The sequence below is a fragment of the Bombus terrestris genome, chromosome 10 (assembly GCF_910591885.1).
Source record: "Bombus terrestris chromosome 10, iyBomTerr1.2, whole genome shotgun sequence".
NCBI classification, from domain to species: domain Eukaryota; kingdom Metazoa; phylum Arthropoda; class Insecta; order Hymenoptera; family Apidae; genus Bombus; species Bombus terrestris.
This window is the reverse complement of record NC_063278.1, coordinates 3,429,451-3,447,298: the sequence shown is the minus strand read 5'-3', so window position 1 is coordinate 3,447,298 and position 17,848 is coordinate 3,429,451. Positions and strand designations below refer to the sequence as shown.

The 17,848-nt window shown below is 39.1% G+C and overlaps 1 protein-coding gene and 1 long non-coding RNA gene across 3 annotated transcripts in view; one reads left to right on the top strand and one right to left on the bottom strand.

The window, feature by feature from the left end:
- Positions 1-17,848, bottom strand: part of LOC100645334 (5-hydroxytryptamine receptor 1A) — a 116,019-nt gene that overhangs the window by 90,445 nt on the left and 7,726 nt on the right. The window lies entirely within an intron of this gene.
- On the top strand, positions 16,223-16,722 carry LOC110119606. The gene is made up of 2 exons (XR_002308084.2): positions 16,223-16,447; positions 16,518-16,722. It is a non-coding gene; the product is annotated as an uncharacterized LOC110119606 (long non-coding RNA).

Below are 17,848 nucleotides of genomic sequence, written 5' to 3'. Positions count from 1 at the left end.
TGATCACTGTCATTTATACACTTTGGTAAAATTCACAGTAGACTGTCCCGTTTTTCGACCAAGATCTCAGGACAGAAGAAAAAACAAAATATATTATTCCCATGTTTTTTAACAGACAATTTAAATGTACAGTCTGCGGTGCTTCTGGAATAGTATCGCTTCTGATCACTGTCATTTATACACTTTGGTAAAATTCACAGTAGACTGTCCCGTTTTTCGACCAAGATCTCAGGACAGAAGAAAAAATAAAATATATTATTCCCATGTTTTTTAACAGACAATTTAAATGCACAGTCTGCGGTGCTTCTGGAATAGTATCGCTTCTGATCACTGTCATTTATACACTTTGGTAAAATTCACAGTAGACTATCGATCTGTCCCGTTTTGCGACCAAGTTCTCAGGACAGAAGAAAAAATAAAATATATTATTCCCATGTTTTTTAACGGACAATTTAAATGTACAGTCTGCGGTGTTTCTGGAATAGTATCGCTTCTGATCACCGTTATTTATACACTTTGGTAAAATTCACAGTAGACTACCGATCTGTCCTGTTTTGCGACAAAGTTTTCAGGACAGAAGAAGAAAGAAAAGACAATATCGTATAAAAATAGCGCTTTTGAGCGGCTTGAGTTCAATTATAACTGTAACGTTAAAAATGTAAATCCGACAGAAAATATGGTATGGCTAGGTCGTATGGTGGCGTAACGGTGTTTTTGCCAAAACTACTTTCCAATAGAAATTCCTCGTTTATTGAGAATATACATATGTAATATATATTTTTATATATTATATATATATAAAGCTTTAGTAAAATTCACATTTTAAGCGATTATTTAAGATCGTCTGAAGCGTCCGTTCTTCTATAAACGATAGCATATAAACGTGAAAATGGACAAAAATCCCCTCTTTGTTTTTATTGGAGATCTTCGCATCGTTTATCATTTCGAGTTTTTAAACATCAACGACCCCGACACCCTTCGAAACTCGTCAAAAAAGACCGATAAAAAGGGAGATAGGAAGTTCCTTTACACGAAATAGACGATCTCGTTGATATGAAATATCCGAAACGACGTGATATCAAGGAACGAACCCTCTCCAGACAGAAAATCGTTCACTGGCAAGGAGAAACAATACCGTATCTTCTATTTGTCTGTTCTTGAGTGATTGAAAAACGTTTCGTCGATTTGTCGGACGATGCTCCACGCGTTGTCTACACAGAAATATGATGCATAACGCAGAAGCATGTACGAATCAGAGGCAATTGACGCCATCGATCCTCTCGACTGAAATTACAGGCGAGGTCTGCACGTCGCATAACAGAGAAAATCGGCGATCTACTGTTTTCACGGCTGCATTCAATTTGTAACTGTACACAATCGGTCGTGAGAATCTACGTACACCTATCGAACTTTGTGCGCCTGACTTAACAACGAAACTAATGAAAATCACGCAAAATTATTTACACTTACGCATCTCGATACAGTGACTGTCGATGAAAGATAAACATATTTACAGGAAGGTAAAATGGGCGAGGAAATTGCAAAAGAGAGAAAGAGAGAAAGAACGAAGAAAGAGAGAGAGAGAGAGTAATATCTGGTTAAGCAGGTAATTAGGCAATTAGGTAAAGATTTATGCAATAGATAATAGATGATAGGCGTGTATAATAGTTGGTAGTCAGACAGATGATAGACAGTAGATATATAATACTGAAATAAGGGTAAAATAAGGTGTGTGTGTGAGTAGATGGATGTGTATGTAGATTTATAATAGGGGAAATAATTGTAAACCGAGTTCCTTTTGTGGTCAGGAGACTGAACTACATAGACTATGCTACCACTACTACTATTACTACTGCTATCGCTATTATTATTACTACAGTTAATGTACAAAATAGCCTGCTTTCCATCCAAACTAATAGGAAGACAAAACTGTTGGGATAATGGAATTTTCGAACAATAGAACGATCACTTTTCTGATATGAAATCCCGTTTATTCGAATACAGATTATATGATTAATCGACGTACACTTTAAACATTTGTAAATCCCGTGTTTTTTGGTCGCATAATAGTTTCCACGTAAGTAACTGCATGGAGTTACCTTCTTTTCACACTTCGAATCATCGATGCTCGTTTTCGAATACTACGAACGCTTCGCCATCAGAGGAAACTTCTCCATTGCCATTATTTCGTTTGATATTTCCATTTGTATGAAATCGCCTTTATTGCCGGTCTTATCGCAATGAAACCGTTTCAGGACATCGGTATATTTAAGGCTTTTCTACTGTCGCCAGCATCCGAGCAATTTGCGCGCTTCGGATAATCTTCGATATCGTATTTTTGCTTCATAACGTCTGTGATTGTGACTTCTCCAACGCCGTGTATTTTTGCTAGTTCCTCGTCGCGATTACACCACTTTTGAGATTTTTAATTACGCCTATTAAATTCTTACGATCAGAATTCACTCGATCGACTAAAAGAAACGATACATTTTGCACGAACATTAATAAAACATTTGGTTTGTATAAGCGGCAGCTCTACTGTACTAAAATTTCTGAAAAGAATTTAACAAAATGAAGACGCTTATATTAAAAAAATTCTTCAAATAAAATTCCATCAGAAGCGACAAGTCACTTCATAGTTAGTCGGTGTAGTCATCTTTCGAACGTCCAGAAAATAGCAACGATTCTTACGTATAACTAAACGGTGGCTCGTAAAGATATTCACTCACACAATTACACTTACAATAATCACACTTACATATTTTACGGCTGTATTACGCACGTTATACGAAGCTTTTCGAAAGTTGGTTAGCACCGTAACGAGACGCGACAATCGGTCGTTCTTGAGCCATCTGTTCTCGATGAAACTTACTCTCATCGAGCAATTTTTCAGCGAAAGAATCACAGGAAACTGGCGATAACGGCAATCCTCTGGCGCGAATCGTTTTCAGCGACGAAATCAAATTTCTTAGTCGCCTGTTATCCTTCCTTTCGTCTCTCGAGCACGATTCGCCATCGGCTGCAGCGCGATCATTTTTCACCCCTTAGCCTGGATCTTTCTTCGTCGATTCTTTTTCAGCCGAACGTAGAACCGCGAGGGAAACACCGAAAGCTTCAAAGGAACCGACTTGCGAACAAATATTTTCCCTTTGCCTGAAATTCGTTCGAATTAATTGATCCGACTAACGATATCCTTTCTCCTGAACCGTGCACTGGAAAGCTTTCACGTGTACGCTGAACAAAGCGCAGCAGGAGCAGAAGGTCTCCTTTCGTAGGTTGTGTATCACCGTGCCGCAATTTTCAGCGAATTTCAAACCGATTCAGCCGACACTTTGTTACGTGTGTACGTTGCGCGATGTAAATCGATAGGAATTGTTTGGCTGACTAGTTTCCCAACGCAACTACCAGATATTAGAGCGTGAGTTCGTCAAACGACGTGAGATGATCTCTGCTCCTGAAGCATCGTTCTGACACGAACAGAGAAACATTACGCGAGAAAGCGTAGTGCGTGGTACGAGCATAAACGATAAAATACGAGAAACTGATCGAAGATTAAGCCGACGTAAATAAGCTCGATGAGTATTTCTGACGATCCAGGAGGAAGCCCCGGAGAAACACGAGAAGAATGAAAATCCCTTCGCGAAACGCGACAATCGGATCTCGTGGCGTTCGAGTTGCTTGGTGTAAGAAGAGCCAAACAACTTAAACGTATTCATATTTATGCGAGGTCCGGTTTCCAACCTGTCTGCTGCATTTACGCGCGACTTTGAGATGTAAATGGTAGGTGGAATTTGATTCGAGGGACATGGATCGTTAGGTTAACGCGAAGGGAAGCACGCGATTAATTTTTCATGTTTCGCCCGCTTTCCACGTCCTGTCACCTACTTTCGCTATTCTACTTTTCTTTTCTTCTTCTTCTTCTTCTTCTTTGACGTTACACGTGTCGCCGAGCCGGCTATGAATTCGATCGGAGCAACAGCGTCATAAATTTCGGCTCGCAGAAAAATTAATATGCATGCAAAGGGGAGGCTGCTGAGCCCTGTTATGGAAATTAATGTTAGGAGCTTAGCTCACGAGTAGCTGCTGCTTCTTCTGTACAAAGTTTCTCTAGGTGTTACGGCTATCTTTCAAGTTGCCGACGTGATTTATAGATCGTAAGGTACTTTCGATAGGTTGTAAGCTTTTACGCGGAACCGCAGTTCCCTGGAATTACCCAAGTCGAAAATATTGCATTGGCAACTAAGTGGTTGCGGATTTTGTCATTAGGTGATAATGACAGAAGCCGCAATCACTTAGTTGCCAACGCAATATGTAACGTATTCGATGCTCCGTTCGAAATGTGGAATTTATCTACTTGCGCGGAAAATTTATCGATTTTGTATGTAGTATCAAAAAAGAGGGGGGTGTGCGCTTTGTTACGCTGCGAGGCTTTCGTATGGGTCGCGTTTCTGGCCGTCGCTCGCGGTCCTACAATGTCGCAGGCGGATCGCCTTGTCTGCCCGACGAGGGACATACAATGTATCGACGAGCGCATAGTTGTTGCCAAGCAGCGACTTCCAGAAACGTCGATTTCGGTCTGTTGTTTCCTAAAGAATGCGGCATATGTGATCATATCGGTGGCGTGACCCGAGCATAGCGGGGGTCGTCTCCTCGAGAAGACCAAGAAATCCTCTAAGGTCGAGTCAGTCCTTTTTGAAGATTCTAAGAGCATACGTCGAGAGGTCGGGTGTATAAAGCCGCTAAGCCGAACGAACACGTTGACATTATTTATCACCGAATAATCTGTCACGCTTTATCATTATATTCATCGTTATTAAATACACAAAGTGTATCAACCTGTTGACAAATAAAACATCCTTACTTGTCCTTACTCTAGTCCTATTTTAGATACTACATCTATAACTAAGTGGTTGCGGATTTTGTCATTAGGTGATAATGACAGAAGCCGCAATCACTCAGTTGCCAATGCAACCTGTAACGTATTCGATGTCCCGTTCGAAATGTGGAATTTATTTATTTGCGCGGGAAGTTTTTGATTGATTTTGTACGTTTAAATAACGCCACTGTGTTTCTGATTATTAATATCCAACTGGAAGAACGCGCGGTCTTGCTCCATAGCTTTCTTTTTTCTCGTCTACAGCTTCGCGAAGCATTTTTGACGAGACTCTCGTCCTCTTTGTTAACGAGTTCCTTCATGTACTCTCGCAAGCTTTTAAAGTACTTATTCAAGCTCTTGTCCTTGAATAATACATTATACAGATTATTTCACGCAGTTCGACCAACCTATAGTTTTCACATTAATGTTAATTTAATACTCGGTCGGCTAGTTTCATTTCTATCTCTCTTCGTTTCCCTTTCGTATCAACCTGATTCTTTCGTCGTATCTGAAGCCTGTAAAAACCATTTCGCAAATTTACGAAGCAAAATATCATTTAGAAAATGTTGATCTTAAAGTTGATAACTGATACTTATCAAAGTAAAAGTAGTCGTTCGGATTATTCGTGAATTTGAACGAACTATTGCTGCGAATAAAATTGAAATAATTCCACGCTCCTGAAACGAGAATAACGAGACGAGAGTAGAAACGATTCGTCGTTGGAAATCGTTCCTTTTAATCTTCGCTAGAGATAAAATTCCATCGAGCCAGGTACATGCGCGTAAACTTAATAGCAACGAATAACCCGCTATTAGCAATTTTGTTTTTTCAACTACCCTAATTTCCATATATATTCATACGTAGAATAAAAACTCCCTTCTGCTAACATGAAAAATTAATTGTCCTAATAGAAACGAAATTTCCCATCCGCACCAAGGACCAACGTAGCAAATTATTTAATCGTTAACCTTGCCAGCCTCTGGTACTTCGTGCTCCGCGAAATTGACCGCAATTATCAACGTCCACGAGACGTCTACTGTTAAGCTGTCCTATATACAGGCGATATGGTTGATATACAAGCATCCGCCAACCTGGAATGCAGCGTGGAGCCAATAGATTGTCCACAAGAACGGCCCAGTAATTAACGGCCGATTATCGTCGCTTAAGGATACCTTGTCATGGAATTAATTAAACGTTGTGAAAGTATTGAACGCGTAAATGAACGCTACACCTGTACACTTTAGATTGGCCCGTTTCCGATGACCAGATTGCGGTTCTTTATGCAAATTCGTATTTCTATGAACGAAATTTGAAATTGGAATTTACATGGAAATCTTTCACTTGATAAATGTAACGATTGCTATATACTTTGCACGTTTTGTTTATTACGCCCAGTCGATGTATTGCGTTGTCCGGAAAGTATCTTTCTTTCGCAAACGTGTTTTTTACAACAGTGCAGCTTCGTCCAAACGCGAGACCAAGTCTGTGAAATGTCACGGTGTTTATCTCAACAGAACAAAATGGATCGTAGGAAAATAATATAAAACGAAAGACATTGTGCGTCTATTATTTTCTCGTAAAACGAAAGAAACTTTTAGAAGAACCTAATATTTCGAGACTTTCGGATAAACGAACGAACGTCAGCGATCTATTAACAAGAGTCGTTCAGATTTCAATATTTTCCTATTTTACGAAACTCTGAGAAAAAATACTATCGAGCGATATTTTACTCTAGAATATTATTTCTAAGGTTTATCTCGAGGTTTTCTTTTCGCGAAACAACCGTCGAATTTTCCGATATCGACTGCTTCGCGTATCTGGGTTTGCCTATGCTTCGGCGATATTCGACATTTTTTTAAAACTATTTGAAGATTACTACAGGTTGGTATCGTAATTGTGGTGCAGGACGATTGTACCACCAGTTAGAAAGCATCCTGTATGTAAGGAAACGTCGTAAAGGAACGAACAAGGAGCGAAATTTAGGCTAAGCGATGATAGGCAAAGATGAAGCTACTTTATCGCACGAGACAAACTTTCAGCGAAAGTTGGGTAATCTGGTCGAAGAATCAATAAGCTACGTTATCTTTCACATTCTTTGGAAATAATCCGTCGAATTGCCAATTATCTGTCTAATTAAATCTGGCAATTAGACAGTGCTAGCGGCTAGATTCGAGCGAGTTCGTCCGGAAAAACGAACGACAATCGGCCACGCGATTCTAGACACGCAATCTGATCTCGCTTCTCGACTCGTTAATCGGTTTCGCAGGTTGGAATTGTTGCGTTAAACCTGCAATTTGCAGAAGCTTCCGGTGCCAAACGTTAATGATCGCGCTAATTACACATGCAGATTGTAATCCTTGGCAACACAGAGGTACGAAGTTTCCGCACAAATGACATCGTTACATCGTTTACCCGTTACGACGTAAAGTACAAGAATCGATTAAGACTTACGCGAAGAGAAATTATGCTTGGAAGAAGCTTCGAAGTGATAAGAGAAATATTTCTTATCGCAAATTCATGTTTTTGACAGTACAACAGGAAAGGTAAAAACCGTACGTACGTCCTGCGTATTTTTGCCATTTAAAATTTCGCCTAAACGCGTAAAAATCTCTAATTTATCAAACCTTCACGCTGTACAGCACGATGCTTTACGCTAATGATCTGTACATCATCGTCCCTTAATCTACTTATTATATTCCAGTTAAAATTGAATTGCACGATGAACATTCCTTACTGGATCGTTCTATTTAAATTACCACGAATCAATATGCTTTTAGCGATTGCTATTAATTTCAGGACTTTAAATTAAAATAGCAATGAAATATTTACAATGCTCGGTCTCGTTAAAGCGATATCATCACGAAGGATAATTTAATCCTATTTCGTTATTACGTGTATTCTGAAAACGATACTCGAGCCTGTACCATGATAACTAAAGAACGTATCCGATGAAAGTCATCCCCCAACTCATCGAAAGTAATAGGTTTTTAGAGAGCAATATGAAAGTGGTAGGAAACAGGTGAAACAATAAGCTCGTAAACGAGATATACGAGTTCCTGCAAGCAGACAGAGAAAAATATTATTTCATTTACTACGTGCAGAGCTGGATTCAATTTCCAGGCAAGTTGTCCCTCGGTCGGTTCGCGTCGTTCCGTCGTCATCAATTACAGCATAAATTAGCAAAACAACAGGTCGACGAGACGGCCGTGCTAATATCAAAATCACCGGTAATATATTCGGTACATTGTACATGGCTGGCATGTCGTTGTTCGATTTACAATTAACCGTGCACCCTCGTGTTTCCTGTCGTCCGCGACGGACGCGATAGTTTGGCCAGGATACACAGAATGTTCGCGCGAGATACCGAGACCCGACACTTTCACCCGACATCCTGTCAGCTTTCAAATTGAAATTCGTCGGGAATGCCAACAATTTCTACGCCCGAAATCTAATTTTTATCGCGTGAAAAGAATCTGTCCGACTTCCCTCGCTAGGCTATTTTTCGTGGTTTTATCGTGCCAAACGAACGTGACTTTTATCGTTGAAACGTAACTGTCGAGACAAAATGTTGTAGGGAAAGTCGGACGTATCGCGAACAATTGTCTAGAAAATAATTGCCTTAAACAATTGGTAGTTAACGATAGAACTACTGTTAACGACAGTTAACGCAAAGCCACTTCTACCAAGTCGAAATCGCTGGTCTTTAAAAAATACATAATGGTAGAATATTTGTTTATTTATCGATTTACTACCTTCTTACGAAAGGAGTTCCATGTTACGTAGCACATTTTTGGTATTTTTCATCCATCTCGGACCAAGATCCTTAAATAAGGATTGGCACGTTTATAAGATATATCGCAAAGATTTTCACGCAATTATAGGGAATCCGATGTTGAACAATGCATAGAATGCAGAGAACGTGCAGAAAGACGTACACATAGGAAAGCACAGTACTTCGTTTAATATTTAGTAGATAAGATGATTCTCTATCGAGATTGCACTTTTTAAATGATAACGTAGAAAAAATATTTCTGACGCGCAGTGATAGCACGTGTCGAACGAATTAAGGAAAAAGATGAGTCGCGAATTTGAAGGAAAAAATTCGCAGCCAATTTCTACCGATTATCTTCGCGTAGACCTCGCAGTTTCTCGCGAGCGGTTAATTTCCATGCTACGATAAACAATTAGCGAACTGCCAAGCTTTGCACGTACGACCATCATTATTTATTAGCCACGCAATCAGTTGCATTTCATTAATTTGATACATGGCATAATCGTCCAACACGGTTACAAGCATAAGTCGGATTTACGAGCCGATTCAATTTGTTTAGAGCTTCCGTATTATATTACGAATTGCGTGTTCCACATCCTCGCATAACGCAACAGAGATTAATTTGCCGTAGGCTAACGTACATTATTACAATGGACGCATCAAATTTAACGCTCTGGGAATAGATAATCGAACGAATATTTCTCATCGTACTCGTTACAGGCGCTGCTGTATCCGCAAACTCGCATTTTCCACCTAACTCATTCTCGTTTCCAACGTTCGCGCGATGCAGCAGCTGGTCGAAACGCGCGACCAATCGTCCTGGCTTCTTTCGCAACATCTCCGTCTTGTGAAAGCTGAGACGCGATACGTGAAAACGCGACGATCATAAATGCTCCGGCTGAAGCTGTTGTTTTTCTTCTCGTTCGATGTTTCAGAGCCGAAACGAAGCACGTGCGAAGCGAACGGAGCAGCCGTCGGAATGCGGACAAAGACAGGTTTCTCGTGACTTGGCGCACCGCGAATTCCCCGCGAATATTTTATTGTCATCGTTGGATGATTCAACGCGACCGCGACTTTGCGTTCCAGTCTGACGGCTCTGTCGTTCGATCGACGCAAGGTTCTGCGCTCGATCCAATTCAACTGACGAGATTGAACGAGCGAGGCAGAGTGGCAGGGGTTCTATTGCTCTCTGATTGGATCTTTCTTTGAATTTGTAATCTCTTGGCCTGAAATGACGAGTCTGACTCGTCATGGTAATTTGATCTCTCGGCCTGATACGAAGAGTCGAACTTGCCGTCGTAATACAACACCGACGATATACATGGATCGAGTCAATAACTAAGTTACACTGGCCGCGTAAACAGAATGCAAACGAATAGAAAAGATATTTTCATTATCAGCACGAACTTACGTTCGACCATCGTTTCTCCACCACCTGCGAATGCTTATCATAACGAGGAACCAATTTACGTAAAAAGCAATTTATCGATACTTGGAAATTGTCTCGTGGGAAATAATATCAGGAAGATGTCCGCCTATAGACGCTGTGCGAACTCCAACGTAGATCGCGTTTTTCATTACATTTTCACACGTTCCGGAAAGTATGTTCGCCATCGTTTCTTTATTGATTTATTTGTGACGTAATATTCAACTAATGCGACAAATGCCTGCTTCGGTTCTATGTTTCCTTGCTTTATATCAGTTGAGAATCGTGAATCTTAATCGCCGAAATAAAAGTAAAGGAACACTAAGGTTACACTTAGAATTCCTATCAAAATAGTCTTAGATTTATTTGATAAACGATTTCCAGGATCTTCGTCGATGTACATTTGCACGCATCTCGGCACTCCCTTCGTCTCACCATCTTCCATACCACACTGCCAATGGAACTGTTACATTCGTCTGCTTTTCGAGACGCTGTGTACACACATACTTCCGCACACTCATATTCACATACGTGTGTCACTACTACGCGGCCAATTTAGTCTAGCATACAAAATTATACATATTTCAATAATATCCATAAAAATATGGATTTGTATAAAAATCCGCGGTATACGAATTAACTTTAGCTTCGAACGTCCGCTTTCTTCTTCTCTCTGCCTTTCGCCGCAATTTTACGAGCTTCGTCTCTGTCTATAGATTTCTCCCGGCGACGATAAGAGAATCGTTGTCGAGATATAGAAGGGCGAAAATTGCTCAGAACGCGCAACGATGCTCCAAGACATTATTCCTTGGAAATGTTTTAAAACGCTGTAACACGGCGTGTCGTGCTGCTAAATCTATTGGACGGTTAGTCGACGTATAAAATACGACAGCGTCGAAACAAACGCCATGTTAAAAATTAATGGAATCGGACAGTCTGCGACGTATTCCGTGGCACGGCTGATTTTCTGGCAAAGCAGACGAGAATGAAAGAAATTCTTCTTAAATATATCGCGCCAAGTGCGTTCCCAACGTTCAAACGGTTAACGAGAGAGTTACGATCGAAATTATACGGAAAGATGAAAATCACGATTATTATAGTAATTTAGAGGTACAGTTTCATTCGTTAAGCAAAAATTTGTGACGCGAATTTTTCATCATTTTTATTATTCGATTCTAAAGTTCACGTGGGCGAATTATAGTAATTTAGAAATAAAGTTTCATTTTTTAAAGCAAAAATTTGTGACGCGAATTTTTCATCATTTTTATTATTCGATTCTAAAGTTCACGTGGGCGAATTATAGTAATTTAGAAATAAAGTTTCATTTTTTAAAGCAAAAATTTGTGACGCGAATTTTTCATCATTTTTATCATTCGTTTCTAAAGTTGATCGTGGGCGAATTTTATACAAATTTACGAAGAATTAAATTTTCTACTTTTCAATTATTGGGTTGGCAGCTAAGTAATTGCGGGTTTTGTCATTAGGTGCTATTGACAAAATCCGCAATCGCTTAGTTGCCAATAGTTACAAATTAATTCGAGATTGCTCCGAATTCTCGTGTAATTAATAGATTGAAAAAACAGCTTACATAATCACGTAATACGAGCAGTAGCAATGTGTAAGCGGTATTATGCGACTGCAAGAGGTTTGGTAATGTTCGACGAGAAGAAACGAGAAGGCAGGAGAATGGCGTGTCTGACTACGTACGCGCCAATTCCACTTACAGACGTTTCGCTAGATGTTGCAAGTAGCTTCGGTCCGAACTCTGATCGATGAAACTCGCAGAATCTTTGCTCTTTTCCTAATCATTTTCAAGCGTCGATTTCGCCAAGATTCCATAATTCCATTGTCAATGTTTCAAAATGATCTATATACTATTATATATACACAGTGTGTTGCGAATTCTCGACTAAAGAGCAACCGGTCAGGTCAAACCGATATCGCGCACCTCGAATGAATTGATACTCAAGGTGCAGGAGGTTTAATAGATCGAGTGTTATAGTAATCTAGCTCTGCATTTGCACTGTATAAAAGTTATTTGTTGTACAAAAGTAAAATGTGACGTTATGAAGACGGCGGTGGTAAGATCTTGTCGAGGGTGAGAAGAATTTCACCCGCATGGTACGATGTCTGATGATGAACTGTCCTCTTACGTTACTCTCCCTACCAACCGTTAGGTTTCGTCTATCCATCGTGCCCTTCCGGCTGGTCTTTTCTCGGAGCTTTTTATCCGACCTGTGAGTCATTAGGTTTGCAGCTCGGGGAGGACATGTAATTCAGAATTTCCTAAAGAAAGGAATGGGTCTGAAAATGTGCCATAAACGAACGGCCACTCAAAATTCCAAATACAGTGAGAGTGAAAACTGAATAAACGCTGAGGAAGAAAATTTACGCAATAGCCATTACGCGTATGTTGAATAAATTAAAAATCGATCGAAAGGATATCAAGCGCAAATTAACAGTAAACACATAAATAAGAGAATATTACTCGAACCATATTTCTAAATCTAACTGTGACTCTATAGGAAAGAAAAAAAGGAGAAAAATCCCTTTTTCGTTGAAATGATAAAACGATGGAAATATTCAGAACGAGCTAATAATTGTTATCGCGATTTAAACGAATAACGCGTATCGCCCAATCGTTAGCTACTCCGATTTAAGCTACCATTTCTTGTAAGAACGATCCGCCTGACGACGATCGATCGTCAGACGTTTGTATCCAAAACCGTGCAGAAACTGAGAACGAGATACGTATGCGGGGCATTGTTAAAACATTCAGTCGAAACAAGCTGGCAAGTGAGTGAAAAATGGCGACTCGGGGGATCGAGGGTGCTACAAATTGGCCACTTACGTTTCCGACAATTCCGCTGGCATTACTCTCCCCGAACGTGTACGGCAATTTCGGCCAAGCTGGACGGATGTGCCCGTTCGTCTCACGTTCCTTGCTGTTTTCCACGCCGAAAACGCGATCCCCATCGCAACCACCGTTTTCTTATCCGACTTTAATCGACCTGCCCCGCGATCCGAGCTTCTCCGATCGTTGGACAATTAATGGCTCCCAGTCGAATCGTTTGTGGTTGCAATTTGCGAGGGAGAACGACGAAATCGAAACCGTGCATTTAGAAATTGATCGTAGCAGCTTGCAACGATTGTAGTTACCGCTCGGTCTATTCGGACGCAAGTCACTTTGATTATTTCGCGTTTGTTGGAACAGTTGCGATGTTTATCCTCGCGGAGTCTCCAAGTCGCACGATTATGGCTGACAGTACGTTAATTTAGTGAAAAATCTTATGTAGCAGGTTGTTTCTTTGTTCTTTAAGAGCATCCTTCGGTTTAGGAGGAAATGATAGACGCGCGATAATTTTTGTTTTATATTATTTTATTGAACTACGTGGCATCTATTTTGTAGCAATAGAACAAAAGAATAGAAGAAGAATAGAAGCGAAAAATCCTTCGTGGAAGGATAAGAAAATGTGGGATAAAATTTTGCTCTATCACTGCTTGGTATTGATAGTGGTACAACTAAAAGCGTGTAAGCTTCAAAGGCTTTTTAACGTGTACATTTCTGGCAATGCTAAATACAGGCCATCTTAACGTAACTATCCTCCGTGAAAAAACCGACGAAATTATAAATAATATCGTTTTACATGATAAAAGTAGAAACATGACGTAGATCTTGTATGAGATAAAAGCAAATTTGAAATTTTGCGAAAGTTGTGTGACTATGTTTGCCGAGTAGCATACGACGGCTCGTTTTCAAGAAAATCAAGTTTAAGAATTCGTCAAGTATGTTCAAACTTGGCCACTGGATACGAGCGATCGATCGATAGGAGGCTACTCTACATGCAGAAATAAGTGGAAAGTGCGAATAAAATTTTTCCACTGGAAGATGCATTTTCAAATCTATTTGTCTCGGAAACGAAGCGCAAACGCAAACAAATTTCATTCTACGATTTTCGACTTGCTCTCACGCGTGGAATAACGTCCTGTCGATTACGTACTCCAGCTGTGTCCAGAACTAGCCACGTTCAAGTATACTCGATGAATTTTCAAACTTGTTTGCCACGAAAAGGAAACATCGTACGAACAAAATTTTATTAATTCGTATTTTCTTATTTTTTCACAAAGAATACTTACGCCCTGTACAAGCTTGTGTTAGCTTGTCCTAAAAGTTTCTTTCGTTTTATGAGGAAATAATAGACGCACAATGTCTTTTGTTTTATATTATTTTCGTACGATCCATTTTCTTCCATTTTGTGACATTTCACAGACTTGGTTTCACGTTTGTACGAAGTTGCACTGTTGGAGAAAACACGTTTGCGAAAGAAAGACACTTTCCCGACAACCTAATACGTGTTATTCAGCTGCACCCTGTACAACGCGAGTGTTAGGAACATCGACGAATATCGGAGAAATTTTTCAGATTTTTTTAACGACCTAACATGGTACAAAAATTAGACAAAAATGACTCGGCTCGCAGAGTACAAAAAGATACGTTTACCTGCGGAGAGTTAAAGCCATAAGTTTGTCCCAGTTGCGCGATACACCTCGTTTAGAAGCAACTGTTCTCCTCGAGGAAGATCGAAAGAATAAATTCCAGCGTGCTTGGTCCCCAGATGCAAACTCTAAACATCAGTTTGCAAGCAATTCGAGGATAGTTAGCTCACAGGTGATCGCTTTTCTCGCGTGATAGGTGGAAAAACCGAAGGCCGTTTTTCGCTCAGCGGGCTTTCTTATGCATAATGGATCAGCTCTCCAGAAAGGATCGCGAGAGAAGTATAATTGTCGGCGCGATTGGCCGTAAGGAAAATGAGGTCTAATACCGTTTAAAAGCGTGGAATTATCTACTCTCGAAAGTAAAAACCAGGAGATTCGTCGCCAGCTGCAACCTGTGCATTGACAGATAATTGGTGAAACGTGCGAGTAATTTTTCCACTTTCTCTGCTTGTACAAGTTTTCGTTGTAGAGTCGCATACGTGTACGTCGCATTACTTTTCAATAGAACCAATCGATCTATTAGAAGGTTAGAAGAATTGTTAAAATTGTCTGAAAGATAAATTTAACGTTATTTAATTTAATTTAATATTTAATATTAATTGCAAGTTTTACTCAGCTGGAACACGTGTCTTGAACACGTGTCTTATATTCAAATGTTGTTATTCTTTGTTATTGTTACTCATAGTATAAAAGATATGCATGAGATTTTGCTAAGGAATAGTCAAAAGAACCTGTTTTACGTATACAACATTTATGTACATGCTTAAGTATGTGTACATTTTGAACAAAATTTTGCTAATGATAGAAGAATATTTTTTGGATGATAAGATTGGGACAAAATTTGCTTCTGTAAAATTTCTATTTTCATTGCGTTATTACAGTATACTAATTACTTTATAAATTGTTAAACATTCGTGCAATATTCTCTGTCAAATATTTTTTTATTTTCGCATATATATATTTTTTATATTTTTATTGTAATGCATGGCGCAAAGCATAAATTCTACGCTATACGAATTCCGTATCGTACAAGATTTATGATTCATAGATAATATGAAAACATGTTATTTATTGCAAAAGATAGTACGGATGCCATTGTAATTCTTCATAGCATTATGCAAAATATATTTCGCTTACAAAATGCAAACAAATTCACATTTATATATTCACCAATATATTGTTAAGAATTTATGAATTTCTTGTTAAATGTGCATTTACCAATCTATATTTATCGACAGCAATATTTTACAGCGAAATAAAGATATTTTAAACCATAGTTTTATGTTGGAATTAATTTTAAACTTTGCAAATATCATCGATCTTGGTTATTTAATCGGATTTAACATTATCGTTGTATTGCAAATTTAATAATAATCCTAGTCCGAAACACGTAGAAATCGTTACTTCATCTAAAATAATACTAGCTTTTAAAGTTCTAAAACTAATTAACAGTGTGTTATATTCTGCGAAAATTAGATTCGTTCGTCGTATTTGACATCATTATTTAAGCATAATCGACGCTGTCTTTAATATTTAAATTTCATTAATGAAAATTAACATTCATTGACGTCAATGTGTATCATTTAACTCCGATATTCATGTACGCGTCATCCTAAAACGTGACGTAACAGAGCAAGAGATAGTAGCGAAGCTAGCAAATAGCCAAGAAATCAGTGACAAGTGAAAATTGGTCAGCGTTTCCGGATTCCAAGTTTCGCCCACATTGTCCTGTCTAACAACAGACTTGCTGTGTAAAACTTTGTCAAAGATCTGGACCTAACAGTTGCCTGGCTGTCAAAGCCATCGATTACGTGTAGCATACTGTGAGTTTATACGTCGATATCTATCGAGGACGAACGAGTAGTAAGACGTGCAAGTAGGTACCGTATGTACGAGAGTTAAAAGTTGATTTATATAATTATAGCTTCTAAATGTAACGATAACAGGATGAAACGAAAGCGGAAAATAAAGGGCAAGCAAGAAAATCAGAGGAGAAATGCTCTACAAACAATTTTACGTAGAATGTTACTTCTATTCGACGCTATAAATCAGAGGGATCCAATTATTCCGCATAAAACTCGTTCAACATCGTTAACCACGTCTCTGCATCCTCCTGCGCATTCTTCCGTTAATTAAAATTATTTTCGACAGCCTGACATTTTTCAATTATCCTACACCTGCACTTTCAATTTATCTGGAAAAAAAATATATAGAACGAAAAGGGAAGGAAGAAAGGAACAAAGGGAAAGAAACAAAAGAACAAGCTTCCAGCCGAGCTGTCTATAAAAATGAACTTTAAATCGTTACTCGTCGGTGTCTTTCTCTCTGTTTCAATTTACCCAGATTCGCCAAGTGTAAAGATGAGAGGCGAAACGATTCGATCGCGTCAGAGGCGTTATGCACGTACACAGATACTCGCATTAATATTCGGACACGGGGCCATCTCCGTAGAGCGATATTTTTAAGATTTCGATATCTCGTCGAATGTTCTCAGAACGCAAGAAAAATGGCTGCATTGCAGTAGAAACGTGAGTGGAATATTTCAGGAATTTGCGAGTTACACTCGCCGTTGGATTAAATTTCACTTAATTACGATATTATGCAGATCGTGAAAGTTCCACGAATCGAACATTTCCAGCAGCTAATCCAAACAAAATGTTCGTACATTAGATATTCTAATTCTAAATTATTCGGACGACCTAGATGGGAACAGACTGGCAAGAAATCATAATTATTTTTTCAATTAGAGGAGCTTTCAATTTAGAACTGTGCACGAAAAGTTTCAAACTTTTAGAAAGCTTTCGAGTAATCTAGAAAATATATTCATCTAGAGCTACTTTTGCATCGTCGATAAGACCGCACCATTGAAACTCGAACAAACAGAGTTCGATATTTTCCAGGTACACGATTTTCAATGGAATCTTGTACGCGTTTTTTGAAATACATTGGTCGTCGTTCGCTATACAAAAGTATTAAACTATCTTTTTAACAAAGAGCCAACAGTTTACACGCGCTTTAACTTTCATATTATCAAGTAGAACTCAATTTTGCACATCGGTCGTTCAACAGCGTATACACGGTGACTATAAAACGTACTAATGCACGCTCTTCTGCTCCAATGAAGCCAGTTCTTATTTTCTTTTCCTTTTTCTACCAAACTGTACGTTTCACTTTGAAAGTTTGCTGAAATTTTCGAGAATCACGCGACGATTAAACGATATACCCGAAGCTAATTAATTAGTACTAACTACACCGATAGATAAGACAATAGTGTGCC